Source organism: Grammomys surdaster, unplaced genomic scaffold (genome assembly GCF_004785775.1).
Source record: "Grammomys surdaster isolate TR1022 unplaced genomic scaffold, NIH_TR_1.0 125947, whole genome shotgun sequence".
Classification (NCBI taxonomy): domain Eukaryota; kingdom Metazoa; phylum Chordata; class Mammalia; order Rodentia; family Muridae; genus Grammomys; species Grammomys surdaster.
This window is the reverse complement of record NW_021620769.1, coordinates 3,635,472-3,649,513: the sequence shown is the minus strand read 5'-3', so window position 1 is coordinate 3,649,513 and position 14,042 is coordinate 3,635,472. Positions and strand designations below refer to the sequence as shown.

General features: G+C 38.4%; 1 protein-coding gene across 1 annotated transcript in view; it reads right to left on the bottom strand.

Moving 5' to 3' along the window:
• Inpp4b (inositol polyphosphate-4-phosphatase type II B) overlaps positions 1 to 14,042 on the bottom strand; it is a 701,452-nt gene that overhangs the window by 607,527 nt on the left and 79,883 nt on the right. The window lies entirely within an intron of this gene.

Below are 14,042 nucleotides of genomic sequence, written 5' to 3'. Positions count from 1 at the left end.
TATATATATATATATATATATATATATATATATATATATATATATATAAAATAACTTAGTAATAACTTAGTTTGAGCTCTGACGATCCTGAGTTCTCACCCTGTGAACTGAATCAAGTTATTTTAACAAAGCAGAAAGAAGAGACTGCTGCCACAGCAATGTTGGAGCATAGAAATGTGGACAAAGCATAGACGTGGGTTCACATCTTAGTTCCAATAGTGAGGTCAATAACTTAAACATGGTCAACATAGAGAAATCCAAAAGAAGCATAAATCCCACAAAATCAAGAAACAAATACGACAGCCTTCTCAGTCATATTGTCTAGGAGTAAGTGGATACTCAAATCTTTTGACGTGACACAACTGCTTTCAGAAATCGTCCAGACAGCCAATAACTTATAAATTATAAAATACAAAGCCACAGTGATAACATAGCTCAATAGGGAGAGCATGATACTCAATCTCACAGATTTCAGCACCAAAACTTGGTTTCTTAATGGTGGAAGCAACTGATATTAAAGTGAGCCTTGATTAAAATTAACAAAGGAATCAAGTAATAAAGTTTATGTAGCTATCTGTGTGGCTGGAAAGACCAGTAAGGCTAATGGAGATCTATTGGAACTTGTGGTTGTAAACTAGGGTGGATGGATGAAGCTCTAAGACCTGAGTCTATGATGTAATAAAGCAGTCTTCAAAACCATGGACCCTTGAGAATGTCCTGAGCCTTAAGATGAAGTATAGATCACATCAGAACACAGTCTCCTGGACTTCCTGGACTAAAAGTTAGACTGGACCAACCACTTTGGTAATATTTGGAAAGACAGTCATGATGAAGACTCAATATATAAATGGAAAGTGGCCCATGAAATCAGAATAGATGAATTTGAACTAAGGCTATAGTTTCCTTGGTAGAGAACATGCCTACCATGCACAGGGCCCAAAGTTTCACCCTTAGCATCACAAAAAAAAATGTTTGAATATGACTGTAATCCAACCACTCAGGAAGTAGAGACAGGGAATAATATAGTCAAGGTCATCCTCAACTACATAAAGATCTTGAGGTCAGCCTCAGCTATTTCAGATCCTGCATCAGACTAAATCAAAAGAATCCTGTCACTCTCCTCCAGTCTCAAGAGATCAAAATTCACTTGAAAGAAGGTTGATTAAAATAAAAATGAGTTGCTCTCTGTAGATATTTTCTATCAATCCTAAGAGAAGCATCTGCTGAACCCAAATATTCATACAGCATGCCATAGTCTTTCTTTTATTCTAACATGGGTTAAAATTGAGCTCTGTTTTTTTTCTCATTATCAATTCTCTCTTTTATAAGCCAAAAATTCAGCTCATAAAATTTTTACAGGAAACTGTCATCAAAAAGCTACTGGTTTGTTTTTTTTTTATCAAAATTCAGCATAAAGTATATCAAACCCACTGTTCTTTTCCAGCCAGCAAGCTGCTACGTTTCTATCAGTAAGCACATTAGTTCCTCTGAAGTTGGTATGTTGGTTTTTTTCCCAGCCCATTAGACTCCCATTTAACACTGTTCTTCTTGCCAAACAAAATAGAATATTGAATAATGTTGTATCCAATCAGTCCATAGTACTATAACATTTGCACAAACACATAAATTATAAACTATAGACTCAGCAATAGACATATATGGGGAAACTTACTCATTTAAACTATCCTTGTATAATTTCTTTTAATTTCATTTATATTATGTGACAAAAATTATTTTTAGGGCACAACCCCAATCCCTCTATATACATCTCTTACCACCATGACTTAAAGAATAATTAAACATAAAATACCTTCAGAATAAGATGCATGTAGATAAAAATGTTTGTTAGTATCCTTAATATTTGTTTAAAATCCACACATGTTTATCAAATAATTGACTCACAGTGAGTCTGGTAGTTAGCAATAAGAACAGACATTTCACATAGAAAAGTCTTCCACAAGATGAGTTTGGTGGATATGCATTTACCAAAGACTATAGAAGATTGGGGGCTGAAATAGAACCTGGAGACATGTCCAGAGGGACCAGAGAGGACAAACAACCCTGATATTATACAAGATATATGGTTTTCCATGTGTGCCCTTTAAGTGAAAGAAGAGAGATCATGACAGAGCATAGATTTCAGTGGGCTCTGTGTTCTCAAACAAATACAAGCATCCACTTTAACTCAAACGCTTCATTTTACATATAAGAAAAATGAGACCTGGTTTACATTCTAGAGTTGTTCAGAGTCATAAAATCTTATTAGGTTCTATTTCAGGTGACATTGGTGTGTGGAACGTTATTGAAATACTCAGCCTCTGTCCACATTGCCAATAATTTTCTACCCTGAGAACAACAGATCCATGAAGAATCTGAGAAATCTATGATGCGCTTGTCACACTGGGAAGCCTTACATTGGAGGCTTTAGAATGAGAAAGGTACAGCATTTCAATGTTTGCTTGTTAATCTAGACTGAGCTTCTATTGGGAAAGACTTGAAATGTGAGGATGTAAGAAGTAATATAGCCTTGCACAAATGCACAGCATTTCAATTTTTCCATCAAGACAAGCAGTAAACACAAAATGGCAGGAAACTTTGTGGCTGGAAGTTCGAATTTCCTATGTTCTTCACCATCATCAATTTGACAGCATGATCAGGGAAAAGCTCTGCAGCTGGGCTCTTTGAATTTGAATCTAGCCTGATTAACTGTCCAGGAGAAGGAACTTACATAAGGTTCTTAGTCCCCTGTGCCTGTTTCTAACACTATGGGGACAATGACAGTCCCTAATTTGAGTTTCTTTCAAATAAAACAGGAGAATATCTTCAAGTTTATTTGATAGTTCCCTCTAGAAAAATTGAAAAGTCACAGGAGTGAGACAACTATACAAAACTAAATTGCAAATATCACTTTTACAGGAACTGGAAGCTTGAGTCAGATAAGGTCTCTGAGATGACCTTGTAGAATTGTCTGTCCAAAGGGTGAAGGGTGGAGAACGTTCTCACCAGCTCTCTTCACCTATGCTTGAAGGTTGACCAGGGATGCTAAGTCCTGTTCAATTTGTACTAATCTGACAACAGATCTAGTGACTTCTTGATACTTCGGAGAGAGCCTGGGAGAGAAAGCAAACTGATACATGGTAAACTTGAAGTAAGTTACTCGGTAGGATTCTGTACTATCACAAACTGTCAGTCAGAGCAATGACTGCAATCAAAGTCAAAGAACTATAACATAGAACACTGGAAGGATTAGCCATTAGCCATGTTATCTAGCTTAAAGTATTGTAGAGACTGAATAAATGGATTCTTGGGATTGGGACAAACCTGACAAAGACTAAGAGATCATTATAGGTTATGACTGATTATTATTCTTTTAATATTTACTGTCCATAAGATATCAAGTACTGTAGCATGAGATTCAAATTTAAATAATAAAAAATTGAGAAGATAAGTAATAGATTGCTCTGAATATCTTTCCAGACTTCAACAAGAAATAAGGAAACATTGATCAACCAAGTCTAAAGGTTATGAGAAATGTGTACATTAGGTTGAAATGCTACAGAAAGTAAAGAGCAACTTAGTCCACACAGAGAACATGGAAACTAGGTCTCTCAGCAGATATGATGTCTGCATTGATCCTTGACAAATGTACAGGAATAGCTTTGGGTAGAAAAATAATCAGAGAAAGAACAAACATAGGGTTTGAGACAACAACAAGGGGTTCCAGGGTCCCATGGGAATAGTCAGACAATAGAGATCTATCATAAAGAGATGTAGGCATAGTCATAAAAGAGACAGAGATGTGTTTGCCTTAGTTTGGACTGAATTCTAGAAACAGATACAATGGGAGGATTAGTGATTCATGAACTTGGTATAAGTTCGGAGGAATGCTTGGTAGAGAACTCTAAGAAGTTCTTATGCTTGAATATAAAATGTCCCTCACAGGCCTGTATGTATATTTAACTCTTTGGTTATCAGATGGTCATGTTATTTCAAAATATTCTGGAAACTTTGGAAAGTATAACTTCCCAGAGAAAATGAATATGTTCATAGTATATATCCATCTCAGTTGGGTCTCTTTCTCTTTTCTCTCTTTCTGCTTCCAGACTATTATAAAGTGATGAAAGTCCTCCTTCTGTTATAATTCTACCACACATCCTCTGTGATGTTTTTATACAACTACATGGTATGAAACGTCCATGGAATGAAACATCTAAGACCATGGTCCAGAAGTAACCTTCCCTCCTTAAGATTATTCTGAACACTTTCTTAGTGATAATAAAATTAACAGAGAGGCTACTACCACAGCTCAGGCCCTTAATGATCACAAAAAAAGAGGCAGTAAGAGAGACTCCTACCACAGCTCTGGTCCTTCGTGATCACAGAAAAGAGGCAGTAAGAGAGTCTCCTACCACAGCTCAGGTCCTTCATGACCAGAGAAAAGAATGAGAAGTAGGAAGTAAATGGTGACTTTGTTTTGGGGTCTGTTGACTTTGAGGGATTTACCAAGCCTGTAACAGCTGTGGTTTGTTTCTATTGTAAACTCAGGGAAATGGTCCAGGTTAGGTGAGGAAAGATTCAGAGAGGCATCATGATGTTCTCAAAGGCACTGTGTATATTGGATTTCAAACTGGAAATTGATTTTAATGAATACATTTTTTGTGTTTTAAAAAATATACCAAAGTTACTTGAACTGCTTTTGAACTCCACTAACTTATTACATCATCATTATGGGAGACACCGGGGCCATGGCACTTGGGTGTTTTATAATAAGATGTGGATTAATGTTGTGTCTCCAGTTTGACTGCTCATGATTTATTACTTTTGAAATAGTGTTCTCTCCAGGAAACTTTATTTTAAAAGTGCAAATACCACTGGATTCAACAATGAAGTGTTATTACTCATTGACAAACTTCTGTTTTTCTTCATTAATCTAGTTAGCAGGAAGGCACTAGGAAAATGGGCATGTAGAGGGCAGAGGAATGGGAGCCTTGAAGTGCTTTGGGCAAGGACAAGACAGAAAGAATGACTTCTCCTTGGGATCAGTGAGTCCAGCATTGCACAGAGGGAAGGCAAACAGCAATGGTGGAGAGGTTCAGAGGAAATGAGCAATCATTAGGAACTTACTCTACTAATTTAGCTCTTTGAACTAGGTCCTTAAAATACAGTCTAAGGTATGCCCTAGATTTTTTAATCTACGGGTCATGACCCCCAATGGAAATCACATTAGTGAGTGTGGGGCTCGTGTAAAACTTGGCAACACTGAAAGGCTTTTGAAGAGCTGAAGGCCAAAGTGAATTAAACAGCCAACAGACTAATGATGGAGGTGTTTTTGGTGGTGCTGACCTCACATAAAGCCATCGCAGCCTTTGTTTTTGAACACGTAGTATCCATTCTTTACCTGGCACTTCCTTTAATTCTATGCTACTCGGTGTGAGTCCAACTTTGCCTGAAACGCTGCAGCTCAGATTTGATACCTACTGTTGTAAGTTATGGGTCTCAGTGTTTTCACTGTCCATACAAAGTTTTCTACTCTTGCAGAAATGAAATGGCTTAATTCCAGAGAACAAATGTTTGAGTTATGGTTTCTGAGAATGTTTTATTTTAAAAATTGATTTCTCAGTTGCCAACTTGAGTTTCATAAAAAACTGCTCAATGACTTTTGGCCTAGGATTAAAAGAGAATTTCAAACCATTTCTGAAATGACCCTAAACATATATTTGCCATTTTGCACCACATGCTTATGCAAAAGGGTTCTCAGCATTGACAATTACAAAATCAAAATATCAGTCAAAGCTGGGGAGTAGGGCCTGAGTTTGGATTCTCAGAAATCCACATAGATGCCTGGGAGGCATGGTGAATCTGCCTTAACCCCATCCTCAAAGACAGGGACAGAGGATCCCAAAGAAAGCTGGTAAGAAAAGTAGCCATATCAGTAAGCTCTAAGTTTGACTGAAAGAGCTTGACTCAGTGAATAAGGTCAAGAAGAGATCAGTATCAACCTCTTACCTCAGCATGCACACAGCCAGGCACATGCAACCACAATCTGCATGCATATTTCCAAACACATGCAAAGAAAAGTACATGCACATGCATATCATACATACACATAAAACTGGAAAAATAAAAATATACTGATTAGCTCTTTAAACTGTTGAAGAGGTTCTGTGTCCCACAGAATGAAATCTTTAGCCAATATTTACTTTTGTGTAAACTAAATGGACACACTCACCTCATCAGTATGCAAATTTGTTTCCAGCTTTGATAAATTCATAAAATACATGTATACCAGAGTTGTTTTATGAGGACTTTATTTTTTACAAATAAATGTTCAATTTGTATACCTATTTTATATCCCTATCTACCCAGAGTCATGTAAAAATTTCTCAGGCAAAATGTAATGCCACTGGGAACAGGTTAAGAAGCCTTCATATACAGTAAGAAATAAAAAACATTGAAAACAGACTACATCATGTTGTTTTGCTTAATATGTATACATGTACATATTCATGCACATACATATACATATGGTATTTCAGTGTGCTAGTACAAATCCTTCACGTGAAATGCAAGAGTGACCATGGCTTCCCTTCTTTTCCACCTTCCTACTCTAGTGATCACCGTTTCACATTCCATATCACTGTCACTAGAGTTTGCCAAGGAACCTGGATCATCCTCTTGGTTGGAAATAATATTGAGTTTCTAATATTGCTATCTAATCTAAATTTTTATAATAAAGATAAATTTTAATTTAATAATGTTAATAAAGATAAAAGGACTGTAATTTATTAAGATACTTGTGCCGATCCCGTAGCTGGGACAGAAGATGAGTGTCTCTGACAGATCATTTTTTCCGTGAATTAATAGTTGGATTCCCTGCCTAATAAACTGGCACCCTGGGCATCAAATCTTCATCTCCTCTATTAACTGAAACTATTCCCACTGCCCTCCTACCACATTCTTTCATTAGGCAAGCACCTTAGGTCAGAGTTTCTTTTACCAATTATAGGCCTCATCAATTCCCCAATCTCAGTTTTAAAAGCTCTGATAGGGATTTAAGTTCCCTACAACTAACAAGCAATTCCATTCGAAAAAAGACCAAGAGAGTAAAGAGGGAGTCATGAGTTACAGGGAAAGCACACTGTGCTCACCTGTTCAGTGCTAAGCTCTATGAAAGGTAGTGAGGACACAAGATGGTATCTGCCTGCAAAAGACTCCTAGTCAAGCCAAGGAGCAGCCATGAAGAAACAGAAGAAGAAATAGTGACCCCAAGAAACCCGGCCAAGTGCCAATGAGACAACACTACAGGATCTGATAGTCATGCAAAGATTAAGGCAGATGATTTGTCCAAGACCTGATCTACCCCTCTAACAGAAAGGGGTAAGTGGAGACATCATAAACCCAGCAAAAGCCATAAAGAAGATGAAATTATAGGATGCACAAATCTTCATTGACTACCTGGATTCATGATCACTATAGAAACACACTTCTGAATGTGTGTTGATAACAGTGTCTTCAACAGGAAGGAAGATCTGGGCCACAATATCCCAGGGTCTGATGAACTGAGTTTAACACAGAAAAGAGCTACGCACCTACATTTGTCTTTCTTTACTTCCTTGCTGTGAGCCAAAGTAATCCTCCTTTCCTTTTTCATAAGATTCTTCTGTTGGAGATTGGTGCTAATGTTTTGAATCTATGTGTCAGACGGTGGGGGTCCTTGTCTCCAATTGGTTTTTAATCTACCAATAAAGATGTCAGCAGCCAATGGCTGGGCACGGGGGGGGGGGGGGAATTTATAATTTGGTGTATAGGACAGAGAGAGAAAAAAAGAACGGGGTGACTGGGGGGGGGGGGAATGGGACTCAGAAGAGGCAGGAGATAAGGCCATCCAGCCATGTAAGTTTTCCACTGGCCACTTCCCAAACTGAGCCTGGAGGAGCAGAGTAAGGTTTATGAGTGACCAGTCATTGAGTCAGACAAAGCATTTTAAAATTAATGGAGGCATGCCTGCATATATGTGTGCATGCGTTTTCCATTCACAGTCCCAAGACAGCCCCTGGGTGGGTGCGCAGGTGCAATCTAGCTGGAACTACAGAGTGACGCAGCCCAAAACTCACCACACCATTCTTCTGTTATTAGCTGCTGAGATGAGAAAGTCACTAATCCTCACAAGCAATGTGTTATGGGAAGCTCATCTGAGCACTTGATAGCCATATGCTCTCAAAGAAGACATCTCCAACCTCAAAGTGGAGCAAGGTCACAACTCCCAGACATGAAGAAATTAGCTTGACATGTTCAAGGAACAGAAATTGGTCCAGGGTCACTGTGGCACTGTGAACAAAGAAGAAGGCAAGCCAAAGTTACCCAGGATTCGGGTTCTCTTGGCCTTGGTTGGTGTGGCTAGCAATTGGAAGCCATTAAGAGACTTTCTTCTCTTGCTACTGTGAGAACGGATTTTAGGAGATCAATAAAAGAGGAAAGGGAGTCAATTTGAAGGTCCTAGTTATGGTTTGGGTAAGAATGCAGTAATATGATCCTGGTGAGTTAGGACGGGAGCTTGAACCAGCAATGTAGAGAGGACTCCAGCTGCATTTTGGCAGTGAACTGACAAGAACTATTAAACATTTCATGTCTAATATAAACAAAAGAGAAATAAAGAGTTTCAGCGCTAGCCTGCATATTACTATAAGTGACAACAACTCTCACCAAGATAAAAAAAGGCTTAATGAAGAGGAAACACCATAGGTTTTCGGCTGTGTTAAGTTTGGTCCTAATTACAAACTCAACTATCTTATATACATAATGGATCTCTGGCTACAGAGATAAAGATGAGTCACATGGCATATAAATCTGTGGGTCACAGAGAAGAGATGGTTTTGAAGCTATTTTGGGAGCCCCTAAGGGAGGATTCTTTCAGTTATACTCCTAAGGCATCTGCAGTGTGCAAAAGCAGACACTAGCTCTGCACTGGGATCAACAGGATGCCTGTCCTTTGAAGGCTTACACCAGGGTGTGTAGATGCATGTAGAGAAGTCAGGCACATTGAAGAAGGAAGGAAGAGCTCAAAGACAAACGAGGGAAAGTCTGGTGGAGACTTGATTAGTTCCAACTGAGCAATCTATTTCTTACAAGACACATTTCAGGTAGTTCTTAAAGAATGCATGGCTAAGTATATATGTAAGTGGTTGAAGGTGGAATAAAGGTCCAATGGTCAACAGAGGAAGGAACAGAAACGAAGAAATCGATATTCTACCGTTCCCGGAGTAAAGGCGGGCAAGGGCACTTACAATCTATGTAAAGAGACATTTATAGATACGTAAAATATCAAGCCAAAGAAACCAGGAGAAGGGCTCATGGAAAATTGGGATCACGATAATTGACACCAAAAAGATGGAATCCAGCAGTGTAACTGTTCTCAGAGGTTGAATTAAGGAAACAGTTTGTCTTTGTTACTTTTCTGACAAGAGCAAAGATTTGTTTGGGCTTCTGGCTTGAGGGTGTGTGATCCATGGCTGGTTGGCCCTGCGCATGTGAACAGAGTGTATGGCAGCATGCACCTGTAGCAGAGGCACCTTTTCCCTTTTTGATGGACAAGTAGCCAGGAACTAAGAAGGGGACAATGACAAGATTCTGAGGACTTGTTTCCAGAGTGCTACTTCCTCAAAGTAGTCTCCCACCACCTTCTAAAGTTTCTGAGACCTCAAAAAATAGTGTCACTACATTTGGCGGGGGAGGGGACCAGGTAATGAGTATATGAGCATGTGAAGAAAATATCATTCAGAAACTATAATATGGATGACTTCAGAGACTGGACAGTAAAAATTAAGTCTCCTTTTACAGTAGAAGAAAACTAGACCTGTTGGTGCTCAAGGTAAGATAGGAAAAAGAACCTTCCTAGTCTATAGTACTTGTCATATTCCCGAATATTCGTTGGACCCAATTTAATACCAGCAAAGAAATCCAAAGCTACTGTGGCTTTAGAATAGACATAAAATCCAAAATTTAGGTCTTCTAAAATATTAGCTGATTGCTGAGTGAGGTGGCACTTACCCACCTGTAATCCCAGGAATTGGTCTATAAAGGCAAAAGGATAAGAGCTCGAAGTCCTATTTAGCTACAGAGGAACTACAAGGCCAGAATTGCTAAAAGAGAACAACAAAAAAATAACTTAATTAACATTTACCAGTACATGCAAACTATTTCCAAGCAATATATAGGGCCTACAAATGACAGATTTTCTCCAGAGCAAATACTTATTTACATTACCACAGCAACACAGTTCTAACTAAATGTATAGTTTATAATTATTAAAGTATATTCATATGCATCTATGCAAATAAGCACATACATTACTTTATATTGCAAGACTCCTAGGCTATTTCTTGACTTGAGATCTATTTCACTAACCATTCTTACTGAAAGAACTTCAGTGTGAAAATATTCTGAGCTTCAGTGTGATATGTTTGTTATGGACCTGATTGTTTGACTTCATAATCATATCTATTTCTGAAGCTCCACTTTTTAAAGAACAAATCACCAAGTAGAAATATGTAGTGAAGAAATACAAGAGCCTAAATTCCCATAAACAGGGACCCACTCCATTGTCAGCAGTACCAGGAGGGAAGGGACCAAAATCCCTCCCGTTTCTGTTTCCTCAGAAGAGATAGAACGGGTTTGGATTTCTAGAGGGCAAGAGCCATCTGGTACTTTAAATAAAGGCACTGCTACCCTCCAAGAACCACTCCTGCTCGCAGGAGCTGGCCTCAAGCATGATGATACCAGACAGCGCTTAAAACAAGAATGATAATATCCAATATTAAAGCCACCACAGGAGGCTACTTTATGCCTAGGTTTTGTAGCCCTCTTCTTTGTGTTTAATTCTTTTATGAGAGAAAAATGTGTACGGACAGCTATATGGTCTGAAGCTTCTTCTCTTGAATTCATCCCTCACTATACACCACAAATATTTTTTGCTTTCTATTCAGACTGTGTAATTTCAAGATGATCAGAGAGAAACACACCATCTGGATGTCATAAGAAAATAACGAGCTGCTAAGGCCTGCCTCAAGCCACCTGAACCGATGTAACCATGGCAGAACTGGCTTCTACACAGATACTCGCAGCAGCTGAGAAGACACCTTCAGACTCATCTTTATCATTTTCTTCTCCATGACGTTTCTTTGGCCTCTGCCAGGGGATCCATGAGGGGAGTGGTCCACATTCCTCCAAAGGCAGGTTACTCCAAGCTGGACAGTTTTAATGACTGAGACCATTTATTTTTAATCTGTGTTGACCTGCTTCCTCGTGGTTTTGATCAGTCTGTCTTGGTCTCACCACTCAAAACTCTTCTAAAGTCTGATCCCTTCACACTTAACGTCTGTGCATTTGAATGCAACAGAACTTCAGTTGCATCTATTTTGTAATCATTACTTCACAAACATACCATCGCTCATTTTCTAAGGCATACTTTTTCAAAAAGTATTGGTTTTCTCTTCTCAACACCTCATTTGCCATTTCAAAATAATGAAATAATTTATTTTGGAAAAGTAGACTTTAAAATTTTTAAACATTTGGCAAATTTTACTCATGCCTGCACATGATTTCCTTTATTGTCAACATATAATGTTGGTGTAGTATTATTCTCAGAGTTAGTGAGACTGTGCTGGAACATTATTATTGACTAAAGTTCATCCGTTATCCAGCCTGACTTAATTTTTACCTGATATCCAGGACCCCATCTAGACAGCTCATCAGGCTGTGCTTGACTCCGAGTCTCTCATATTAAAGAGTTTATTTTATTGATTTATTTAATTGTATCAGTGTTTCTGTAAGTGTGTGCTCATACTCACACATGTGGAGGCCAAAAGGGGTACCCAGTGTACTCTTCTATGATCCTCTGCCTATGCTTAAGGCAGAGCTTCTCCCTGAATCTGGAGCTCACAATTGCTTGGCTATTCTGGAAACCAATAAGCTACTTAATCTTCTTGTCTCTGTCTCCCTCAGAATGGGGATTACAAGCATCTCTAAGAAATCTTGGCTTGTTCTGTGGATGCTGGAATCCAGCCTCCAGTCTTCAATATGGCAAAGGAAGAACTCTTGACCACTGAGCCACTTGTCCAGCCCCACATACTGTCCTTAATTCTGTTCTGACAGCTTTGATACTTAGGACAGAACTTGTCAAACATCTTGTAGAACACATCTCTGTATGTATTTTTATAATTAGACCAGGATGGGTAAAGAAGAGGCACAGAGGGAGAGGGTCAATGACACCACAACACATGAGCAGTAAGTGCCATAACCATGACCTTCTTCTACTTGATCATTTGGTGACATAATGTCTATCAAATGCCCTCCCTGTAAATGTATTCTTTCTTTCTATCCCTTTCCAGTCTCTTCTCATTGACAGTATGTAGTTTTTATATAGCCCAAATTTAAAAACTGGATATCTAAGCACTGTATCCACAAGAATGGAGGCGCCACATATATTACTCAAATTTCATCTGCATGAGCTGCACATGGATATTCACCTTTATTCTCATGCAATCACATATCAAATCATTTATTCTGTATAGAAAAACCTGTGAACATCATTTTATACTTTGGGTGACAACCCCGTAAAACTTTATTTTGTAAGTGAAATCATCTCCTATGGGGCTACTGGGAAGTTTTTTTAGGGCACTTGTATCTCTCAAAAATAACCATACATTGCTAACTTACTTATTTATTCAAATATTGCTTCACTTCCAGGTACTACAAGGTGCTCTGTCTAACTTTATTGTTTATGTTGCTCCCTCATATATTAAATTAACCATTTCCACTAAATGTGTGTGTGTGTGTGTGTATGTGTGTGTGTGTAATGTTTGCAGGTGTGTATGTGTATTTGAGTATATGTTTGCAGGTGTGTTTGCCTATGTACACATGTGTAGAGCCTAGATCAGAGGTTCTCACTGCTGTGTGGGTTATGACTCCTTTGAGGATCAAACAACCCTCTCACAGGGCTCTCCTAAGACAGATTTACATTGCAATCATAATAGTAGCAAAATCGTAGTTCTGAAGTAGCAACAAAAATAATTTTATGGCTAGGGGGTCGCAACAACATGAGGAACTGTATTAAAGGTTCATTGCGTTAGGAAGGCTGAGAACCACTGGCCTAGATGCTGACACGGGTTGTCTTTTTCTATTGTTCTCTGTCATATTATTTAAGAAGGAGTCACTGAGCCTGGAGCTCACCATTTTGAATATACTGGCTTGTTAGCAAACCCTGGATGAGTAGCTGCCTCTGGTCTCTGGCCTGGTACCTGGGCTGCAGACATGTACTGCTAAGCCTACATTTTATATGAGAGCTAGAAATCCAAACTTCGTTCCTCATGCCTGTGCAGTAGGCATTTTACATATTGTGCTAGCTCTCCAGCCTCTTAACTGTGTCTTTTAGTTGACTGCTTTTTAATTTTTTTATTGATGAAAAATATTCCACTGCACTGGATTGCATAAATGTATGTTTATTTGCCCCTTGTCCTATGGAAGTAATGTTGATTACTGCTAATGTTATGGATATTATGAAGACAGCTGCTGTCAACTTCACAAGATTCAAAAGTGCAGCCATCACTATCATTATGGTATAGCTATGGTTCTCTATATAAGAAGCTTCCCAACTGTCTTCTCGCATGTCTATACCATCTTTGCTTTTCTACTAGCAAAAGATGAGACCCTGTTGCTCTTTAAACTCTCCATTGATCGGTATTGTTACTTTCTTAGATTTTAGAAACATTAATAAGAACTGTAACTATTACATTAGTGTTTGAACTTGAAATTCCCTGATGAAAATTATGTTTTAATCACCTTCTATGTTTACTTTTCATCCTTATATCTTCTTTAATAAGAAGATATATATTTATATATTAGAAATTTATATATTCTTCTTCATATATTTAGCTCATTCTTTTAAAAAATCAGATTGTATCTTGGGTATTCCAAGCTTTTGGACTAATATCCACTTATCAGATGGTCTTGTCAGGCATCAATGGGAGGAGAGCCCTTGGTCTTAT